General features: G+C 41.2%; 1 protein-coding gene across 5 annotated transcripts in view; it reads right to left on the reverse strand.

Moving 5' to 3' along the window:
- The window catches only part of PTPDC1 (protein tyrosine phosphatase domain containing 1), a 1141579-nt gene that overhangs the window by 1102184 nt on the left and 15071 nt on the right, over nt 1–24324 (reverse strand). For 2 of the 5 annotated variants that reach the window (XM_044078120.1, XM_044078122.1), the window contains exons 2-3: nt 7172–7263; nt 5277–5341 (exon numbers count right to left, since the gene is read on the reverse strand). The exons of 1 other annotated variant lie outside the window; for it this stretch is intronic. The gene's annotated coding sequence lies outside the window, so the exon portion shown is untranslated. The remainder of the gene's footprint in view (nt 1–5276; nt 5342–7171; nt 7264–24324) is intronic. 2 more of the 5 variants (XM_044078118.1, XM_044078119.1) reach the window with 1 other exon arrangement.

The raw sequence follows: 24324 nt of genomic DNA on the forward strand, positions 1-24324 counted from the left end.
TGGTTGTAAGATACTTAGCCCCACCCAGCTGCTCTAGGGCCTCATCTGTCCTAGGCATGGGGTAAGCATCTGATGCTGTGTAACTATTTAATTTCCTGTAGTCCACACAGAACCTGGTGCTGCCATCCTTCTTTGGCACCAGCACCACTGGGAAGGCCCAGGGACTGTTAGGCTCTTGAATCACCCCTAGTTCCAACATCTCCTGTACCTCCTCCCTCAGAGTCTGTTTGACTCTCTCAGGTACTCTATAAGGGGACTGCCTAACAGGCTTTTGGGGTCCTGTATCTACCTGGTGCTGCCCCAGATGGGTGCACCCTGGTTTCCCAGTGAACATGTCCCCAAATTCGTGCAATACTGCTCGGATTTCTCAAACCTGGGTAGATGACAGCTGCTGGGACATTGCTACCCCTTCCACTGAGGTGTCAGACCGAGTCTCATGGAGCAGATCAGTCCCCAGATCTCTCTCAGACTCTTCCTGCAATCCACTGCAAATGCTCAGCACAAGGGCCTCCCAATCATGGTAAGGTTTCATCATGTTAACATGGTACAATTTATGCCCCTGCCGTCTGCCTAGCAGTTACACCATGTAGTTAACATCACTTACCTTCCTTATCACCTTGTAGGGTCCCTCCCAAGCTGCTTGCAGCATGTTGCGTCTGACAGGAATGAGAACCATTACCTGCTGCCACACAGCATACTCTCTAGCTGAAGCATTCCTGTCATACCACACCTTTTTCTGTTGTTGGGCTTCTGCCAGGTTCTCCTGGGCCAAGACCATGAGTTCTCTGAGCCTTCTCCTGAGGTTTAGGACGTATGCCACAACAGACTCCTTGTGAGACCACACTCACCTTCCCACTCATCTCAAATTAAATCTAGAGGTCCCCTCACCCTATGCCCATACAGCAACTCAAAGAGTGAAAAAACCTGCGGATTCCTGGGAACCTCTCTGTACGCAAACAACAGATGGGGCAAATATTTGTCCCACTCCCTCTTAAACTTATCTGCAAATGCCCATAGCATGGACTTGATTGTAGAGTTTAACCTCTCAACAAGACCATTAGTCAGGGGATGGTAGGGGGTGGTTTCCATATGCTTCACTCCACAGGACTTCCACAGACAATCCGGCAGGTGTGACATGAAATTGGCACCTCTGTCAGTCAGTATTTCTTTTGGGAAACCTACCCTGCTGAAAATCTCAAAGCATTTGCCACCTTCTCTGCCTCAATGGAGGACAAAGCCACTGCCTCAGGGTATCGTGTACCATTATCCACTACCACTAGCATATACTTTTTCCCCGTGGAACTTTGGGTACTCAGAGGACCCACAATATCCATAGCTACCCTCTGAAATGGCTCCTCAATCACAGGCAAAGGCATCAAAGGAGATCTCACCTTGTCTCCTGCCCTGCCTACCTTTTGGCTCTGTTCACAGGTCCTTCAGTACCCAGTTACATCTCTGGAAATTCCAGGCCAATAGAAGTTCTGCATAATATGCCTCTTTGTATGTTTTATAACCATATGACCTGCAAAGAGAATATCATGGGCTATGGCTAGAAGCGCCAGACGGTAGGCTCTAGGCACTACCAACTGCTGTACTCTCTCACCTTCAAGCCCTCCCTCATGGGTCCACTCTGCGTATGGTAACCCTTTGTCCCAGTATACAGATTCCCCTTTTCCTTGAGAATCAGGTGCCTCCCTAGCTACCTGCCTCAGGCCTTGCAATGTAGGGTCTGACAGCCGAGCTGGTCTCAACTCTATCCTTGTAGCCCTTCCCAGCTCCCCTTCTACAGGAAGTCTGGCATCCTCTGACAGTGGTGCCTCACTGTCAGCCTGGGTACCGCTACTCACCTCTACCTTTGCAGTCACTCTGTCCCAGGGACCATCAGTATCCCCCAAGCAGCTGTGGCTCACCTTCACAGTCTCACTGCTACAGGGTAGTGCCCTCCCTGAAGTAACCACCTCACCAGTCCTGGCTGCAAGTATGCAGTCTGTCTGCATCTCCCCCAGGCTACCAGACGTACCTGCTTGTCTCCAAGCCTGACTGCGTGTAACTGCTCAAGCCCACGGTGCTGCCTCATCCACATCCTTCCCTATCAGGACATCTGCAGGATGGTAGTTCGGGTACCCCTGTTGTCTCCAGACAACCTATTATTGGCATTTTTGTCTTTCCCACCTTGCCTCTGTGGACATCTGTATGCCATATGGACCCATTGGTTGAATTCAAAACATTTAACCCTAGCTCCTGGACATGTACTTGGACTAATGGCTAACCTTGCTACTGGCAGAGTCTGTTGGGGAGTCTGTGCTGCCCACCCTGGGTTCATTTAGATCCATGAGCAGTACTGGGGGTCCCTTTCCTGTGCAGGGCAGCCTTGCATGCCAGGTATAGGTCTTCCTTCTTCCCCAACTCATCTGAAGTAGCACAATGTCTATCAGCTAACCAGATCCTCATGTCCTCAGGCAAAGTGCTAAGGGCTTGTTCCCTCACCAAAAGGTCTGCCAGCCCTTCAAAAGTGGTGACCTGACATCCACTCACCCACCTATGGAAATAAGTGCCCAGTTAAGCAACATATTCACACACACTTTCATCTGCCTTGCATCTATGCTCACGAAACGTTTTCCTATACGTTTCAAGTGTTAGCTTAAACAATTCTAACAAGTGATTTTTAACATCAGTATAATCAAAACATGCAACATCAGACATTTTTGACAAAACAGTTACAGCTTTACCATGGAGTAAGGGCCCAGAGCCTTTGGTCAACATTATACTGTTTGCATACCCTCTCAAACATATGAATGAAACTATCAAAATTATTCCCCTCTTTAAACTGCAGAATAAATTTACTGACCTTTTGTGCTTCTGGGGTCCAGTTACTCCCTTCCCCATTACCTCCATGACTCTGGCGAAGAATCAGCATCTCCTTCTCATGTTTTCTCTGCCTCTCCTTTTCCTCAGCTTCCAGGCGTAGCAGTTTCTCATTCTTCTCAGCCTGCAAACATCACCGTTTCTCATTGTCCTCACTCTCTAGATGCCTCAGTCTCTCAGTTGCTTCTATTTCCACATGCCTGGCCTCCAACTCAAGTCTCTTTAGCTCCGCTGGATTTTTAAGTCCTCTGCAAAAAGGTTGAGCTGTCCATTCTCCGAGGGCATTATACCTCCACTGCCAGTCTGATTGTCCTCCTGGTTGCTGTTTTCTGATTGTCCTCCTGGTTGCTGTTTTCTGATGTAGCTGTAACCAAGGCTGAAATCAGGTTTGCCTTAGTCAGGTTTCCATGCACCAGTCCCCAAGCCTGGCACATCTCCGCCAGCTGGCTCCTTATCAGCTTTCCATACTCCTCTGCTGACATGCTGCCTGCTCACCCTGACTAACTAGGCTAACAAAAGAAATAAAACAATTGTGATCTGAACTCTGAGTATTCACTGTGTGGCTGATTTAGAGTACAAAACACCTTCAGAGCTCACTGTACACAAGCTACAGGAATTTTCACTCTACCCACACCACTACAAGCCAATTTGTATTTGCCAAACAATTAATATGTGGTGTGGATATCCCACCACTGCCAAACAATTAATGTGTGACACCCGTGCCTGGCTCTGCAATCAGGGAGAATCAATCCTCACCACTAACACCAGTGAGGGGCGTCTCATATAGTAGGAAAGGATAACAAAAAAACACAGTGAAGTGCAATTTCCTTTAAGAGCACACAGAGATCACAGTCAGTCCAGGGCTGGTCTCTCCCTCACTCTCCAGGTCCCCAATAAGACTCCCCACTGGCACAGCTATAGGGTCCAGATCTCGGCCTAGTGGGCAAGCTAAAACACACAGCACCCTCTCTGTCCAACCAGTGCTTTATGTCGCTGCCCAGGTAGCTGACACACACACACACACACACACACACACACACACACACACACACACACACACTTTGAGAAGAGTTTATACAACCACACAGACACTCATGGGAAATGCTGGCACAGGTTCTCCAGCTGTGCCCCTTTTTCCCCAGACTATACGGTAGTACCTGATGCCACCACCCACTAATATTTATTAGCTGCTCAAAGGCCCTTAAAAGGGTGTCCAGTTATTACTGTGCAATATTATTATCCAACTGGTAGTATAGCCCAGGGCTAAAGCTATTAGAGTGGCTTTGTACAATTTTACCAAAGGCATGCAAGTACTCTAAAGAGCTTAAATTACCTCTACAAAAACAGCAACAGTTCAAAGGGTTTAAAAATATTTAATAACAAATAGTCAAAAGACAAGACAATACTTTTTACTATACAGTGCTAGTCAAGAGTTCAGAGGTCACAGAGAAATACTTAAAATAATTCAGTAGTACAGTTCTGACATCACAGAAAAACACAGTCTAATATTTCTAGTTTCTAGCTATTTCTAAGAGAAAACACAAGTCTAAGATAAACGTACATATACAGCAAAACAGTGTTGGTGAGTTGGACGGTCAAGTAAAAAAATGCGTAATGCTCTCTGATTCTCTGTTTTTAAAACCGGATTCTTGGTTCACATTACATCATTCTTCACACTTCTCTGGGTTCCCAGTCTAACAGAAACTACATTTACATTCTTCACCTCTGGGCAGAAATCAGAGCAATAAAGGACATTTATGCATGGAAATTCTGGCCATTAACTCTGGCCTTACAACAACAGGCAAGATGCCTCCCTTCAGACTGACTGACTCCAAGTTTTAACATCAAAGGGTCACAGCATGTTTTACTTGGTCAGTAGAGTGCACTGCTACATTTTTTTCAGTTCCACATGTAACAGTATTTTTACCATTTAAGACACAAGCCTGTGGTTTACATTAATATTTACAGATGACAGAATTATCTCCAAAATTCTATCTGGCTAGGCTGACATCCTTCATCTATTTTCATCCAATCTTCACGGTAATTATATACAGAATATATACATATTTATATATATATATATATATATTCATATATATATATATATATATATATATATATATATATATATTTACATATATAACTATAGATATAAATATCTAGGTACACATCTATGTACATATACAATGTACGTATACAAATACATAAAGATTTTAAATATACAGATATACATATATGTGAAAAGATTTGTCCAACAAGTCAGAAAACAAGCTGATACACGCTGAAATTTAACATTCTTGTTTTCAGCAAATAAATAAATAAATAAGGTTAAGATTCCCTAAGCTCTTTATAGGTTGAAATTTAAGCAAGCACATGCTTTCTGCAGTCAGTAAGAAGTATGAAGTTCTCACCAGGATTTTGAGGATGATAACAGAGATGATGCTGGATCTTTTGATTCAGTGACATCTGACATGACCTTAAACAAAAAGAAAGGGTTAGAAGAAATGTCTACACAGCACTTATGAACAAACTATATAATGCAATGAATACATAAGCACCTGCAAATCAAGATAATTTCCTGGCTAAACTCACCAGCCCAATGATGGAGAGGAATAAAACTCCTGACTATGGCTCAGATGATCAGAATATAATTAGAGCCTGGTCACTTGATGGAGCTTGCAAGGATGACGAGTACGCCTATCCAAGGGGTAGGTAGCAGTCCTTCAGGGGAAGGAGGCTCATGATCTGGACAGCAAACATGTGGTTCATCAAGCCATCAAACTGACAGCAGCCTTCATAAAGCAAATGCAAAGGAGTATGTACTTGCATAGGAAGGGTTAGTAGTTCTGTCCCAACACCACCTCCCAGTGGAAGGGGGTAAGTAAAAGAAATGCAAGAAAGGGCATAGCCATATACTCAGATATCGAGAGTAATGCAAGAATTGAACTGCATTAGAGAAATTTTACTTGCCATGTTCTGCACTCTGCTTGACTATGTCCTGTCACTGTAGTTAGGCAGGTCCTTGCAGATGTGATGCTACTTTATTCTGATTGTACTATGGAGGCTCAGGTTCATCTTCTGCAGGATGTGGTGCCAGGCCTGGTACAGGGTACAAGAGTGGCACATTTAAGCACCATGGCTTCCACTAGGATTATGTTCACATGCAATTATAACACCCTTGTGGTGATATACAACCAGACAATTTTTGGGCTAGTATCCACTTACAAATGCAAACATACCATCAGTGTTAAGTTTCCAGACTGCAGTATATGTGTGGCATCCACTATACCAAGAATCTATGGCAGGTGGCAATCTGTATGGAATCCAAGTAGCAATGGTATGTATTCCAAGTAGCAATGGTATGTATTCCACGTTTCTACTATAGCTAAGGAAATTGCTCCTGCACCAGGCAGTACAAAATGAAAAACCCAATGTAGGATCCCTCTAGTAACATTCCAACAGCATCTCTGTCTGGCATCTGGAAAATTCCCCTGGCAAGGATAGTCAGTGCTAGTATTATTAGAGTCTACATGGCTAAGTATTGCCTTTATACACAATATGCCTTTATCCTTCTACATAGATTACACAGGATATCCAGTGTTTATGCATCAAATCAGAGACATTCTAACTGCTCTTTCATGAAGCTTAACACACTACCTAGTATGGGGGGAGATGCACAATCTGAGCTGCAACTACTGCCAGGCTAGCTGTGATCATATAAAATATGAAGCAGGATATGCTAGCTACATTTTGTAACTGTCCAGGTCTGTATGGTTTCCAGCATGGATTGAAATCTCAAAAGCCTTGGTATACAAAATAGTGCACTTTATGAATAACATTCCAAGGGAATGGAAGTGCAACACATTTATAGCAGCTTTCTGGATCTGGACACATTTGTGAATTGTGTTTCACTTTGGTATGGCTTTTTAGCTCTGTTTCACTACAACGTGATGTCTGCTATGTGAATACCACTCCTAAAACAAATCTGAAAAAGAGAAAGCAACTTTCAAAATAAAACATGCAGCTAGCTGGTTATCTGATGACCTTACAAGCAGATGGAAAGAAACAGTCTGGGAGAAAGAACTTCAAATCTAAAATCATAATATAGGTATACGATGCTTCAAAAGTCTAAAGGCTGTACCATACTTGTGTTGTGTCTACTGCTCGTCCTTCCTTCTTAATCAGGTAGGAAAACCAAACTACAGAAGCACAATTACTACAAGTTTTAAGAAAATCAGACTCAATGCTTAAGCATTCGCTATGAGTCACATTCTTAACATCCAAACAAGGAGCTCAAATCCATTACCTAAATTCATGCCAATAAGTCATATCCCACTGCTTATAACGGAGGGCTGAGGTTCATTATCAGGAGAAATCCTACAGTAACTGCAGTTGAGACTAAACAAAAAATAAAATAAAAATATAAATAACACAAGTGCTACTACTTGCATTTTATTTTACATATCATGAAACAAATTAAACATTGAACACATATATGGTCTACCAGTAAAGCAACAGATTAAGTACCACAGCAATTTAAGGAGCAATCCAGGCAAAGTCAAAGGCTAAGTGGATAAGAGTATGTGGAATATGTGGAGGAATGAAGTTGACAAAGGAATGCTCCTGAGACATATCTACTGCTTGCTTACTTTTTCTGTTGAAGCTGAAGTATAACAAGCGTCTGAAAAAAAAAAAGAACTTTGAAAACTACAAAAAAAGTTTCAGTTGAAGCGTATTCCTCAGTGATCAATAAAAAGGAAGGTGAATGACTACCAACTGAAAATTAGAAAATAAACATGTTTGCATTTGGCTCTATGGTAGCCAGCATGCATCGAAGATAGCACATTGGCTTTTTTCCCCCAAAAACTACATTTACTTACTATGACCATGGCAGAACAATGAATCAGATGCATTTAAAAACATTATATCATTATTGTATAAATCTGTCTAACATAGTGGGAGTCTATTTCATATAATAACCAACATGCAAAACATTATAACACAAAAACAAAGGGCTGGATTCATTATCGCCTACACTACGTATACACTATTCTGAGTAAATAGATAAACACAAGCATAACTCCCACTTTCTTCTTGTTAATTTTAGTCTTCCTACTGATGTTCTTGCAACCTTAAGTATCGAGGGATATTCCTAAAGGTTACCACAATGTGTAGACTATGTCTACACTTACTCTGATATTTCTGAGTGGAAAGATAGCACAAAACATGCAGTAGAGATATCCTTGAATACAGATAGTGTACACTTGGTGTATACTTAGTGCAGGCATTTATGAATCCGGCCCAAAGCATCCAAATAAATCCAAGCAAAGCAAAGCTCAACTCTGCCCGTACTCAAGCATAACTCAGATCTATGGATACGCAATATAAAATATGCCCCAGGACTGCCCCCTGTACTAATAATGGACAGAGGCAGTTCCTAAATGCTTTATTCCATACATGGGTCGCAAAAACATTATCTATGGTATGATCCCAGTTATTTTCACTAAGGGTAATATATAATTATCAGCCATAGGACAGGTATGGAACATTTAACACCAAACTGGATGGGCTAATTCCAGCACCAAACAGAAAATCTGCTAGGCTTAAAACTGCCCACTAGGACAGTTAGCCTAGTACTTATATAGGAACCTATAACATAACAGAAGTATGTCTAATAAAATGGAAATATATCTAATATCAAGGAATATATCATTCTATTATACTGTAGGTTAATTAGGGCTATAGCAACAGAAAGTAGACAGTGGACAACGAGTAGTATATATTAAAATCGTTTCATGTTATTTTAGCAAAAGTACATAGAGTAAAGTAAAGTACAGGCAACCAGAAGGACATCAGTAACTTTTTAAGCATTTTTGAAAAAGGCTCTGATCTTCTGATCTATGCAGCCCTACTTGGTGGTCAGAGACAGGTAAACAAGATGCCAAACTTTTTCACACTACATGGATTTCTGAAGTGAAAGTGGAAACAATAGCACTGTCTTTAATTTGCTACAGCAGAGAATACTAGCTATGTTACAACCACACATCTCAGCAAAGATCATTTTTAATCTTTTGCTCTCTAAAGTTAGATATATTTCCTGGGTCACTTGGAAAAGTAAATGATCATCAGGTATGCAACATTTCAAGGGTTGAGATGACTCACCTTGAAAAATGGCAGACATGGCTCTTCAGAGAATAAAACTGAAAGAGTGACTAAACAAGCACAGGTATTGCATTGTTTATATGCTGAGAAGGTCAACTGCAGATCACTGTAGGAGCTCCACTTGCTGTTTTTTTTTAAACCAACTTATTCCAGCTAGCAGTTGTTATATGAAAAAAGCTGTTTAATGAACAGTTACACACACTTGCAACTTCCCTGCAAACTACAAATGCTCATATATACCTCTGCTTACTGTATTTTATAACCTCACTGTACATAATGCTTAAAATCCAGAAATAAAAGTTAAATTTCTTTTGTCCCTGATGGCTGGTGATCAACAGCCCACTCCCAGTCAATCTGCATATTCTTTCATCACTGGAGTGAAGACTGACTGGAAGTGGCCATCACTGACAGCCACTAGGGATGGCTCTGGCAGTGTTTTTTTGTGCTGCAGCCCTATGCTTCACTCTCACTTCACGAACTGCCACGGTGAGGATGTACAACACCTGGCAGCGAAGGGCATGTCCTTGCTAATGCAAGAGGCATTTCCCTGTAAGCAGCCCTGACCCTCTCCCTGAAGCATAAGTGGTGGTTTTCCCAGTCCCCTGTAGAGAAATCACACCACAACTGCAAGCATCCCTCTCCATACCCCTTCAGGGATGTGATGTCAACATTCCTTAACTCCAACCCACCCTGCCTGGCTCCTCCGGTGACTGGGGAACTAAGAGAACCACGATCACCAGGGTCAGTCAAAGCTCCATCCCTCTGCATCATGGAGCCAGGCTGAAAGTTACTTAACCTACTGTTAATCCAGACTTGCCAATGCAATTCTATCTGTATCACCTCAAAGACTAAGGCTAGCAGGACCAAGTCATCCCGGTGTATCAAAACTTTCCCAGGCTATCCGGCTCCTCCCTCTTACCCAAAATATTGTGCAAATCATGGCCATTCTTCAAAGTTTTGAATCCCACACAATCCAGAACAATTTACAACAACAAAAACAACAACAGACTTAACCAACCTAGAAAGAGACAAAATCTCCATCTGAAGGCATTTCTGGCTAGTCATAAAGTACAGTTGTGTACACTTACCATAAATGTAGATGTCTGAGTGTATTCACTGTTGCAGTCATTACATTTGGGTAATCTGCTGGCAGGTTGCCCTCAGTCAGCCTGATTAACAAAGTCTTGGGTCCTGCGTCGGTTGCTGTCCCTTCTTCCATGACGTCAGGTCGTCAGGAGTATAAAACATGCAGCCGACGCCATTACATCAGTTTTTCTTGCCCCAGATGTCAGGTGCCCCCCTAATTGGGAGCAAAATAAATTAAAAACACAAAAATATACCTCCAACCAAAAGCAAATACACCAAAAAGGCTTTTAAGCATAGTAAAAGAAAGTGGAGGTATAGTAAGAGAAAAACAGGGGGCTGGAGGGAGGGTAACCAGGACTGCAACAGTGAATACACTCGAACATGTACATTTATGGTAAGTGTACACAACTGTACTATGTTCTTCGTGTTTCACTATTGCAGTCATTACATTTGGAAAGATTCCCAAAGCTCTGGTTGGGAGGATGGCGTTATACAGCATTAGGACCAGCTATAAGGCCCTGCAAGACAGCAGTGGCAAAGCCAGCTCTGGATTTAGAGAAAATTGGTAAATGGTAATGCTTGGGTAAATGGTAATGCTTGGTGAAAGTATAAACTGAACTCCAGGTAGCAGCTTCTAGAATATCCCTGGCAGGAACACCTCTGAGAAAGGCTGCAGAAGTAGATGCAGCCCTGGTGGAATGAGAGCTGATCCCCTGGGGGATAGGTTTTCCATGGTGCTTATAGCAGAAATGAATGCAATGGCTTATCTGTTTAGAAATGGTTTGTTTTGAAACAGCCTTTCCCTCTGCCCCTGCAGCAAATGCTTCCAGCAGTTGTTCAGATTTTCTTCGAGGCATAGTCCTGTCCAAGTAGAATCTAAGTTTTCTGTGCACATCCAATGAATGCAGAATCCATTCCCCTTTGTTCTGTGGATTGGGAAAGAAAGTTGGCAAATGAATGGACTGATTAAGAGCCACACTGGATACCACCATGGGCATGAAGGATGGAATTGGTCCTGAGTGGCACCCTGTCCGCATGAAAGTTGATGAAAGGCTCCACTGCCATAAGGGCCTGTAACTCAAATATCCTACTAGCTGAAGTGATTGCTAAAAGGAAGGCTGTTTTCCAAGAAAGAAATTTTAAGTCTGCAGTAGCAGCTGGCGCGAAAGGAGGCAGAGTGAGTTTCTCCAATACAAAGTTAAGGTCCCAGGCAGGGGGTGGGGCTCTCCTGGGTGGTCTCAAGTTTTTGGCCCCTCTGAAGTACTGCTTGAGCAGAGGATGAGAGAAGAGGGGAGATTCTGTGTTATAATGAGCTGAAATGGCTGAGGCATGGATTTTAATGGAGGAAAAAGACAGGCCCTTGTGAAGCATCTCAGTTAAGTATTGTAAAATCGGAGGTAAATTGGGCGCTGCTGTGCTCATCCCTTGAGATTGATTCCAAGCACAGAATCTTTTCCATTTGTCAGCATAAGATTTTCTAGTACTAGGTCCTCTCACCTCCAAGATGACATCCATCACAGGTTTGCTGAGGGATGCTAAGGGTGAATTTAAGTTATTAGCCTAGCTGCAAGGTTCAATGTTGGGAGCTGAGGGTGCAGAATTTGGTTCTCCTGCTGAGACAGTAAGGAAGGTGTCTGAGGCAGGTGCCATAGAGAAATTTGTGACACACTGCGCAGGAGTGGGTACCAGTGTTGGCTTGGCCAGTCTGGAACAATCAAAATCATTCTTGGTTTTTCCTGTTTGACTTTTAGCAGAACTTTGGAGAGCAGAGGCAGAGGGGGGAAAGGCGTAGACTGATAGGTTTTTCCAACTGAATGACAGAGCATCCACTTTCCAGGCTTTTTTGTGAGGAGTCCTTGTGCAAAATTTGTCCAACTGGTAGTGGTGGGGGGAGGCAAATAAATCTATGTCTGGGCTCCCCCATTTACTTGTCAACATGTTGAAAAACTGTGGTTCCAGTTTCCACTCATGTGGGTCCATGAGATTTCTGCTTAGTCCGTCTGCCAGTGTATTCAGTTTTCCTGGCAGGAAGTGAACTTGTAGTTGCACTTAGTAGCTCAAGACCGTGTTCCACAATGCCATGGCTCGTCTGTAGAGGGGGTAGGAATGTGTACCTCCCCTGCTTGTTTATGTACCACATAACCGTGGTGTTGTCCGTCTTTACCATTAGTTGTCCTGGATGAATGTAGTCCTTGAAGGCTGTCAGAACATTCTGTACAGCTAAAATTTCTTTTTGATTGATATGTAGGTGCATTTGTTTTGGGTTCCATTTGCCCTGAAAGCACTTCCCTGGCAGGTGAGCCCCCCATGCATAGTCTGATGCGTCTGTAGTTAGGATTTGGGTGGCAGGGGGCAGTGTGAATGGCAGTCCCTTGTTTTGGTAGCAGGCCTCTGCCCACCATAGGAACTCCAGGTGTAGGCAAGGTATGATAGGAATCATTGTTTCCAGGCTGTGACAATGTTGACTCCATAGACTTTTTAAGTACCACTGAAGTTTCCTCATATGCAGTCTTGCATATGGAATTAGAAGAATGTAGGAGGCCATGAACCCCAAGGCTTGCAGTATTTGTCTTGCAGATAGCAGGGTTTTTGTGGCCACTTGTTTGAAGTAAGTTATCAAATGAATTTGCTTTTCTGGCATTAGGAAAGCCATCTGGGCAGTTGTATTCAAGCTTGCACCCAGGAATGTAATCTGTTGAGAGGGTACCAGTTGTGATTTCTTTTAGTTTATGGTGTACCCTAGACAAGTTAGAACCCTTTTTACAAATGCCAGATGATTTATAAGTATGGCCTGGTTTTCTGCCTGAATTAGACAATCGTCCAGGTATGGATATATGTGAATATTTCTTTGTCTGTAAAATGCAATTACTGGAGCCAGGCACTTTGTGAATACCCTGGGTGCAGTAGACAAGCCAAAGGGCAGTGCAGAGAACTGATAATGCAAATAGCCTGCTTTGAAGTGTAGGCATCTTCTGCAAGATTCCCTGATTGGGATATGCAGGTAAGCTTCTTTTAAATCTAGAGTTGCCAACCAGGCATCTTTGCCTAGCGGTGAAGAGTCAGCATCTTGAATTTTGGAATATCCAAAAAGGTGTTTAGAGTAGACAGGTCCAGAATTGGACACCGACATTTGTCTTTTCTGGGTACCAGGAAAAGCCTAGAATAGAAACCTTGTCCCTTTTCCTCTTCTGGTACCAGTTGAATAGCCCCCATGTTTAAGAGGGAAAGTACTTGTTTCTGAGCCTCTGTCCACTGATTTGGGGACAGGTCTGGCCACCCGTTTGGTGTTGGCAATGTGTGGAAATGAAATCTGTATCCCTGGGATACTATATTTAAAACCCATTGGTCCTGGATTATGAGTTCCCAGTTTTTTGCATGAAAAGCAATCTTTACCCCCAAAGGGGCAACTGAAAGGTAAGTGCTTGGCAATTTTAAAGGAAAGTCATTGAGACGGTTTACCATAGGGGGGTGTCTTGTTATTTCCAGATTTGGAAGTGGATGCCCTCCATTGCTTAGTTCGGAGAGTCCCTTGGGACCGAAACCTGGTGCTTTTGGTGTGTCTGGGTTTGGTTTGATTGGATCTGGAAGGAGCTGGAAAGAACCAAATTCTTAGTAGGCCAGTGCCTACTAAATCTTGGAGGTTGCACTTGTAAGAAATCTTTTACATATTGCATAGATTTAGCTTTATCTTCCATCTTTTTTAGAACTTCTTCAGCCTTACTGCCAAACAGGCGGTCCTGATTTAAAGGAGCATTCAACAATTTAGGTTTAACATGATCAGGCAGAGATTGCTCCTTAAGCCAAGCATGCCTTCTAAGCACAGACCCAGTAACCGCAGCCCTGCAAGAGGCTTCTAAAGAATCAAAACCACACTGCAAAGTATGTTTTCCAACTTGTTCAGCAGAATGCAATAAATCCTGTAAATCTTTATTTTCCACACAGTCAGAAATCAACGTCTGTTTAAGCAGTCCCATAATATGCTGTTGATATTTTAGCATATGAAACTGGCAGTTTAAAGCCCTGATTGCCAAGGTTGCAGACGTATAAACCTTTTTACCCTATCTATCCAGCGCCCTGGAGTCTCTATCAGAAGGGGTAGGATTTTTAGCAGTAGAAACCTTAATGCCCTTGGGCCCCTGAGAAATGGTTTCTGGATCCGCAACCAGATTTTTGAAAAGGAACTTGTGGGACTCAGCAGGTTTACTAGGAGCCAGAGGCAGGGAATCAGGACCCATACTAGATTCTGAAAACATATCATCAACAATGTCTAGTACAGGAGGTATAGCCAAAGGCCTATGCTGAGGTAGAAGAAGGAAATCCCTAAGCCTCTTTTTAGATTCAGAAAATTCCTGACTTTCCCAGTGGAAATGCTCCTTTAAGATATGTAAAGTTTCCCCAAAAGAAAAATCCTCAGGGAGGGAAGCAGAGGGAATGGAATTCTCTGCATCAGAATCCTCATAAGTAGGCATGGACAAATCCAGGTCATAGGAAGAATTAGAAGAAACAGAGCCCTGATCAGACGATTCATAGTCAAGGTCAGTCCTAGGCCTCTTAGAAGGGGGGAGTTGACTACCCCTGATTAGAGTAATAAGACCTTCAGCCATTTTGATCATTTGTTTTTTTAGGCATAGGGGCCTGAACATGTGGCCTGGGCGTCAGTTTTTTAGACATAGATAGAGATTTAGGCCTTAGAATAGAAGGTGGAGTCAGTGTAATATGCAAGTCTGTAGGCCTGAAAACACCCTCAGAAGCCGGTGCCTGCACAGCGGTTTTGGACCCATCCAAGGCAGAGACATCCGCGGATTCCATAGGTGAAGCATCTCGTGGCATACTGGACTCCGAATGGGTCTCAGTAGAGGCCTGCGAGTCAGACGTAGTGGGTATCAGGGGCTGCGAAAGCGCCTCACTGAGTACCGGCGAACTGGCGACTGGCTTAGGAGAAGCGTCGTCGGCAGTTTTGGACCTCAACAGCCTGTCTCTATCTTTTTCTTTGCATTTTTTCGGAATTCCTGTAGTCGGATGGCTAACCAATGTCATTTCTGGATAATTAAACTGAGAACCAAAATATTTAGAGGCAAAAATGTACCGATGACGGATAGTGCGCTGATTAAATAAAGCACAAAACCGACAGCAAGGTACGTCGTGGTCAGGGCCTAGGCAAGGAATACAGTACAAATGAAAATCTTTATGAGGTATTTGCTTCCCACAAGTAATGCAATTATTCACTTTTAGTGACATCAGTAAGGAGCAAGAAAAAGTTTCCCCAACGGGGTACTTAGCTTTAAGTTGAAGACTTTGGATCTGAAACTCGAAAACGAAAATTTCAGGAGTCGGCCGACCGGCACTTGCGAACTGCTGCTGCTTCGGGCACCGCACAGCAAGAAAGACTGATGTAATGGCATCAGCTGCATGTTTTATACCCCTGACGTCATGGAAGAAGGGACAGCAACTGATGCAGGACCCAAGACTTTGTTAATCAGGCCGACTGAGGTCAACCTGCCAGCAGATTACCCAAACGTAATGACTGCAACAGTGAAACACGAAGAACATCTGAAGCTGCAAAAAGAAAGCTGAGACTGTTAACAAAGATGGAACTACCAAACCAGAAGCATCATTTTGGCAAGTAATTTTAATATCTGAAATTGGAATTTTCATCTTCATTACCTCAAGGACACTCCTAAGCTCATTACCTTGTGTGGTTCCTCATGTAAGAGTGCCCTAGACTATGGTAGCACTGAAAGAAGCCATGTTGGGAACAAGAACAAAGAGACCCACGCACGTATGGCAAAGTGCACAGCCCAACCAACACGTGTAGATCCAAAAACCAAACAGGCCAGCACTAAATTCTAACATAAATACTTTAATAACAGTATAAATGGACTAGAATACCCATAAATATATGTACAAAAGTAATAACACCCAAAGGGTGACAAAGCATACCTGTTTCAGCATAAAGCCTTCATCAGTACTATCTGACAGATATATATATATACATATATATATATATATATATATATATATATATATATATATATATATATATATATAAAATACAGCCAAATAGTGCACCACACAATTATCCAATCACAACTGTTCACTGAGTCTAGGAGAAAATAAGCCACCTAATGTAATTATCCACAGTTTTTCTTTATAATCCAGCAAAGAGTGTAAATTTTCTGAAGAGGTATTTGGTTTTTATATTCTATCTATAACTGTGAACCTAAACCTAGCAGAAGGATGAATACCTGATGTTTATATAAAACATTTGTATTCCTATGACATTTAATGTCACTCATATGTTCTGATGTTCTAAACTTGAATGCGCGAGAAGTCTGCCCAACATAAAATGCAGGGCAAGTACAATTTACCAACTAAATTACCCAATCACTGGTACAATTTCCAAAACCCTTATATGGTATGCCTTAGGACAATTAAAGGAAGTGAATGAGCTTTGTTTACGGACCATACTTCAAAACCTGAAGTGTCCACATGGAAAACTGCCCATTATTGGGCCTCCCTGTAGTGTAGTTTGCAAACTATTCTGTACCACCTGATTACCCTTTTTGCAATGATTAAACCAACACCCCATGTTTTTTCCCCTTCTATATCTAAACCTATATCCAAATGGCAAAAACTGAGCTAATCTATCCTCCATATATAGAATATCCCAATGTTTGTGTATAATATCTTCTAAGTATCTGGTGTTACCCCCCAATTCCATGATATACCCAAGATGAAATTCAGATTTTGAATTTTTGTATCTATATGTCTATTACATGCTGGACTCTAGCCTGAGTTAAGATACTTCTTACCCAGCCTATTTTAAGTCATTTATTACCTGATAGTACTAAACAGCTTCCTCTTATTCTTACTATGAACAGTACATAGCCTTTTTCTGCTAGAGTTTTTAGATATTGTGCTTGACTCTGGGCTTGGCTCTAGCCACACCTACATAGAGTGCTGTAAACTCTTATAACCCCCATCACGCCAATTAGACCTCTGCAGGAGGTGATATTACCTACTGGGACTCCAGGCCCCATTTTTCAAACTGTTTTCTTTCTTGCTGCTGACTCCTTAACTGCATTACCCCAGCTTGATCTGCAAGTTCTTTTACTTGTTTACCTATTTTGTTCCGCTTTTCTCCCTACAGCTGTACAGCTAATCAACCCTTCCCACTACGGTCCAGGAAATAACCCTTAAAGGACTACCATTACGGGACACTTCCACAACCTTCTAAGGAACTTCCAAACTATAGCCCCATCAGGATAAAATATAAAGTGTATGTACTGCAATATTTTACTAGTGCTCACCACCATGGTACCTGTGCTTTACCCCGCGCTTGCCAAGCAGCCCACAGCAGTCCTTAACTCCCTTACCTCCTATGCTACTTCATATATATTTTTACCACTAGGTGGCACTGCTCTCCCACTTACTGATTAAGATCTCCTAAATCTATTTTCCTTCTCTCCCAAGCTATCCCTCACTCCCATTCATACTTGCCCCATTGGCCTGCTTTGACTTGACTTGAGCTGTATTTCACCACCTTACTCTCCTCAGCCTCGTTTTCCCCTGCTGTCCCTGTACTTCATTCACAAAGCACACTTTTCTGTTTCAGCTGGCTGATTGGTTTCAGCCAGCCACTTTCTCTTCTTCTTGGAACCCACTAAAAACCCTTCCACTAGATAATGCCGTAAAAATTTTCAACTCCTCATTCTTAGACATCCTCAACTCCATAGCGCCACCAAGAACAAAAACTGTAAAAACCAAATCCGCCCCTTGGCTAACCAAAGATACAAAAAAACTTATGCTACAAAGAGACAAATCCTGGAAAACATGCCATCAAAACAAGCAGCCAGAAACTTTTCTTAAATATAAACAACTCTGCAACCTAGCTAAAAAACAAATCATCAGAGACAAAATGTCCTACTATATTAAACTCCAATCTAAAAGCCCAAAACAATTCTGGAACTCCGTTAATTCTCTTCTCAACCCAGGTACCAAAAGCAACCCCTGCCCTGACACCAGCAAATCTGACCCTGAAATAGCCTTTCTATTCAACTCCTTCTTCACTAACTCCATAGCTGAACTGACCAAAACCTTCCCTAACAGTAACCCCACCCCTCAATCCACCCTTTCGTCACCACCACCTACAACACCCTCCTCCTATATTCAACCTTAAACCCATCTCAACATCCTATATAAAAAAATTACTCTCCAAATTAAAACCTTGCTCCCATGCCCCTGACAATATCCCATCCTCCTTCCTAAAAATAGCCGCAGATGGTATCGCTCTTCCCATTAGCATCCTAATCAATAGACCCATGCTAGAATCTTATGTTCCCAAACTATGGCACACTGCCTTCATTCTACCTCTCCATAAAGGAGGCCAAAAGAATAACATCTCCAACTTCTGCCATACAGCCATCCTCTCCCCAACTTCCAAACTACTAGAAAAATGCATTCACATTCAGCTCATGCCATTCTTAGCCAATAACCAACTAATCACCCCAACCCAACACGGCTTCCGTCCAGGCCATAATACAACCACTGCACTTCTCTCCTTCCTACTGACAATAAATCTTGCCCGGGACTCTGGAAAAATAGTTTCTACTGTTCTTATCTGTCCAAGGCATTCGATACCATCTCCTAAACCATCTCTCCGACCTTAATCTCTCCCAAAATACCTTATCCTGGTTCTCTAGCTACCTCTCCAATACAGCTCAAGCTGTAAAATGGGGGACAGGCACCTCAACCTTCCTTCCCACCCCACTGGGGCTTTATCCTGGTTCTCTAGCTACCTCTCCAATACAGCTCAAGCTGTAAAATGGGGGAGAGGCACCTCAACCTTCCTTCCCACCCCCACTGGGGCTCCCCAGGGATCCATACTCGGTCCAATGCGGTTTAACATCTTTATTAACAATTTCCACAAAGCCATAACCAGTACCAAAATTGTACAATATGCAGATGAAGCCACATTAATCTGCAGTGCCACCAACAGAGCTTCAGACACTGACCCAAGCTGCTTTCTCCACCACTGAAAATGGGATGCTTCAGAATCACCTCTCACTAAATGCCAATAAATCCAAAATACTATTATTCTCTCCCTCAAAATCTTCCCCTCTTGATAAAAACTCATTCCAAATCATTAGCCAAAATAACTCCACTAGAGGTTCTTCCCTTTGCCAAACTACTTGCGGTCACTATTGATGAACACCTGAAATTCGACACTCACATCCAGCAAAACATAACGAAAACCCATATAAAACTTGGTATGCTATACAGGAACATCCAATTTCTCTCTCCTTCCACCAGACAAATGCTTGCCACTACCTTATCTACACCCCTCACTAATATATGGCACTCCTCTATTAACTAACGTATCTGCCACACTCACTTCAAAATTGGAAGTCTGTTATAATAAGATTTCTAAATTTGTCACCAAAGCCAAATACTCCTCCCATCACTGTATTGGCCTTAATTTGTTACACTGGCTTGAACTCTCCAACCATCTAGACTATCTTCAGATTGCCACAGCCCACAAACTAATCTTTCAACCCTCTAAGTGCCCTGCTCTATGCAACATCCTTCTCCCCTACACCCCTCAGAGAACTCTCAGATCTACTCACCAAAATGTAATCTGTGTCCGAAAACCCAATCGCCCTGCTGGTCACCTCCTGCTATCCTTTTCCTTAGCAAAAAAATGGAATTCTCTTCCTTCCTCTCTAAGGACCTGCGCAAACTTTGAAAACTTTAAATCTCAGTTACATTCCTACCTTTAATCTAACAGAAAATGCAACTGCATTCTCCCCACCTAGTTCTATAATTCACTCTCCACCTCTAAACCCCTCTCCAGCTATGATCTATAGGCTACCACACATATGTACATATTGTAAATATCAATTTTGTACCATGTACCTAAGAATTTGCACCTGCTCTCTAACATGAAATGTAACTGTAAATTGTTCATTAATAATATTGTGTCTGTATCTAATGGTAACATGTACCTAAGAAATTACACCTGCTCTCTAGCATGAAACATAATTGTAAATTGTTCTTCTTGTCTACATTGTACTTGTATCTAAACTTTGTAACATGGAGCTTTTCTCCATGGGCCTCCACTGAAAACAGGCTCCCTGAGCCCAGTGGACATCCCCGGTCAAACTGGAAATAAATAAAAAATAAATATAAAAGGGTCTGTTGTCTATTAATATCATGGAATTTCTTGCTGCCTAAATCAACATCCTACTTACGATAACCTTGTTCATAAAATCTGCGGGCCATATCACATGACTGAAGATTATAATTTTCCGCAATAGAACATATTCTTTTAAGTCTTAAAAATTGAGACTTAGGGATGTTCTTGATGACTTGGAGAGGCGGGGTGACAACTAGAAGTATACAGCAAATTATTAAACTGTGGATATTTCCTATAAACATTACTGCTCAAAGTACCAACTTCTAATACCTTGAACTCGAAATACAAAAAAAGTCACACTCTCCCGATGATAATTCAATGTAAATTGAATACCCCAACTCAAATATATAATGCTCATCTGACCTCCATATTAGCCAACAATCATCTAAATAATGGCGCCAAATATCTATCTCCTCTAGAAATAGATTCTGATTGACGTCATAAATTAAATGGTGTTCAACATAGCCCATGAACAGATCTGCATAAATGGGTGCAAAAGACGCTACCATGTCAGTACCCTTCAGCTGTAAATAGCAAACATTGTCAAAATAATTTTTATTGAGCATGTGCTCTGTTAAACACAAAAGAAATATGTTAAAACCAGGCGGATAAAGGGAGGCTTTAGAAAGCTAAAAATCCAATGCTAATAAACCAGCCCAATGTGGAATATTTGTATAAAGTGCATTAACATCTAAAATGCACAACAGCCAACGCTTTTCCAACTGTATATTGTTTATGATATTCAAAAATTGTGTGGTGTCTTGAATCCACGCACTGATATGTGTCACAATAGTTTCAAATACTTGGTCAAATATTCAGATAAGGGTTCCGTTAAGGAACCTCACCCAGATACTACAGGTCTACCCGGAGGTTTCTCATAATTATTATGTATTTTGGGTAGCATACAGACAATTTGTTTAGCAGGATTTACCACCGTAAGATGATATTTATCATGCTTGGATATAATGCCTTCTTCACAAGCTAAAGTTTAAAAATTGTCAATTTCAGCTTTGAAAATATTGGTAGGATCCAAATCCATACGTTGATAATATTTTTGATCTGAAAGTTGACTAATGGCTTCATTATGATACATATGCCAATCCCAGATGACCATTGCTCCCCCTTTATTCGCCTGGTTAATAACCACATCCTTATTTTTGCTCAAATTATGTAAAGCTGTATGCTCCTCCCTAGTAATATTATCCTGACTATGTTCTGCATTATTAACATTAGAAAAATGTAACTCTTTCAACACCAAATTTTGGAAAATGACTCCATTTTTGTTCATAGGAGGTGTAAAAGTAGAAGTCCTAAATCTGAAATTATGTGACTTCTCACCATATGGCTCAGAATCCGCAAAATATAATTTTAAATTCAATTTGCGACAAAAACTAATGACATCTTGTGCAAAAGAGAATTCTGACCCATGAATTTGGGGACAAAACCCATACCTTTATTCAACAATTTTTGTTCTACTTGTGCGAGTTCCAAAGGTGAAATATTGTGAACGTTCAAACAATCATTTATTTGTGTGTTAACACTGCCAACATGGCTTCCAAATTTGTTCCTGTTTCCTCTATGTTTCCTCCCTCCCCGCCTGGATCTCCTAAAGGGAAAGCAACACTACCCTTTTTGACAGATGGACAACTGTGTAAAACTGTTCCTTCACTACCTGTTTTGGAGGAAAATTCATATCCAGATGTATGTGATGTAGATTTAGTATTTTTCAATATAGATCTCTTTCTTTTTCTTTTGAAATTAGGCTGGAATGGGCCTGATTGATTATTAGTAAACTGGACTATTTTCTTAAGTACAAATGGTTTACCTGTAGAATAGTCCCTAACATCTCTTTGAAACTTTTTAATCATTCTGGCTTTCAAATCCTGTAAACTGGACTATTTGCTTAAGTACAAATGGTTTACCTGTAGAATAGTCCCTAACATCTCTCTGAAACTTTTTAATCATTCTGGCTTTCAAATCCTGTTCTAGTTGTATCAAACAGCCAGAAAGTAAGGAAACTTCCAGAAAGTAAGGAAACTTGTTCTTGAGACCCATCATGATCTTTATATTCCTGCAATTTCGTGCATATTTCGCCTATACTTTCAAAGATATAATTCTACATTCATAGAATTCTATCAAAATCTTTACAAAACTCATAGATGATGAATGCTATACTTGTTGCCATTGAGTTAATAAAGTTTCATCAACCCGCGTGACAAATGGTTGTGTCCTAACTCACAAACCTCGTGGGGTAATACTATTGTTTGAATATGCCTTAAATAATCGGAGATGCCAAATCTGAATTCTCATTTCTTTCATCTCATTAGTTAACTTAAAAAATAAATTTTTACAAGAGTCCAACTAGACTGAATCCTCAGCTCCCCCTTTGGCTGATGATATATAAGCATCAAAAAATGTTATGTTATATCATCTCTATCAGTCAAAAGGTCTCAGGTAAAATTGGTCAAATCCACATTAATGCTCTTGTAATATCGATGTATAAACAAAAATATAAAATTCCAACTATAATTGCTGTTAATGGAACACTAATACAAAAATAACTAAGTGACATGGAAAGCAATGCACAAAAATCCAAACATTTAATTTAAAGTGTAATATCACACCCATAACGCCTGAAAATTGAAGCTCTCATATACCCTGTATATCTTTCAATGTGTCTATCAACCCCCTACAAGATGTTACACATGCAAGCATGTCCACTGGTCACAAGATTATCTAGAACAAAAAAAATGTTCATCCATACATACAAGATGTATATCATACTTGTGTGCCTACTATAAGGCTCCAATAATGAGACTTTTTGCATACATGTTCCCAACATCTGTAGGACGTCAGCCTTCGCTTCTTCATCCAACACTTAAATGAATGTTTCATGTAATCAAATATTATTCATATATTACTTGACACATCCTGTAAAAACGGATCTACTTCAGAATGTCGACAGTCCGGAATGCCGACTTTCATATGGCCGACACCATATGATCGACAGTCCAGAATGCAAACATCCTGAAATAGAACCACCACCCACCTGGAAACACAGTAAAACTGTGTTATGCAGGGGGGCAAGCCCCCCTGCTACTTAATTATTCTCACTCCGCTATCAGTTGTTGGCCTTTCAAACGTTCAAACATATGGTGTCAGCCATATGAGTTTCAAACATCTGAAAGTTTGAACAACTGAAGGGACCCATAAAAACACATCAATACAGAGATGTACACCTTGAAAAACGCTTTCATTGCCCTTATACTGTAATAAGCTCCAAAACTGAAAACCATAAATCCCCCAATTACTTCTGGATGTCAGCCTCCATTTCTACATCCAATAATGAAATTTGTTAATCCATAAAAAAATTGTTTGAATATACAACAATGAGCCCCTGAAACCAAGAGCCCATAAACCAAGACCATACACTATTGATAATAAAGTAGATGAGAGCTCCAAGTCAGCCCAAAGTGTGTTGCTTAAATAAATGATTCATATGCGTTACAATGCAAGTCAGCATATATCCCTAATACAACATACCCCTAGTCCCAGGAAAATGTAGTATAATCTTACACTTAGAAAATATATATAATCAATTTAGGTATTACAAAACATATATAGGTCCCAAGTCAAACTTGTAATTTTCATATAAGGGATCCCATATCCAAAAACAATCTGTCGCCAAATGACCCACATTTATACAAATATGAATATGAATATAGGCGACAGATATTTAAATCATACAGCCCCCCCAAAAAATCATTTTGTATCCATATCAGTGTCCATATAAAAATTGTTTGATAAATTCACACCAACACTGTTCACAAACGAAGCTAAGAAGTGAAACAAAGGGCAATATAAATGGCGACCTAATATAATGTTTCCAACTGTTCAATAAATGTTCATGAAGCACAAACATTGAATCCGTCAGGACTATGGTAGCACTGAAGAAGACCAGGACCTAGACATCATATCCAACTTACAGTGTGCTGCAAAGTGTTCAGAAAGGCCCA

This window comes from Protopterus annectens, chromosome 7.part0 (assembly GCF_019279795.1).
Source record: "Protopterus annectens isolate FY-2018-M chromosome 7.part0, PAN1.0, whole genome shotgun sequence".
In the NCBI taxonomy this organism is placed as follows: domain Eukaryota; kingdom Metazoa; phylum Chordata; order Ceratodontiformes; family Protopteridae; genus Protopterus; species Protopterus annectens.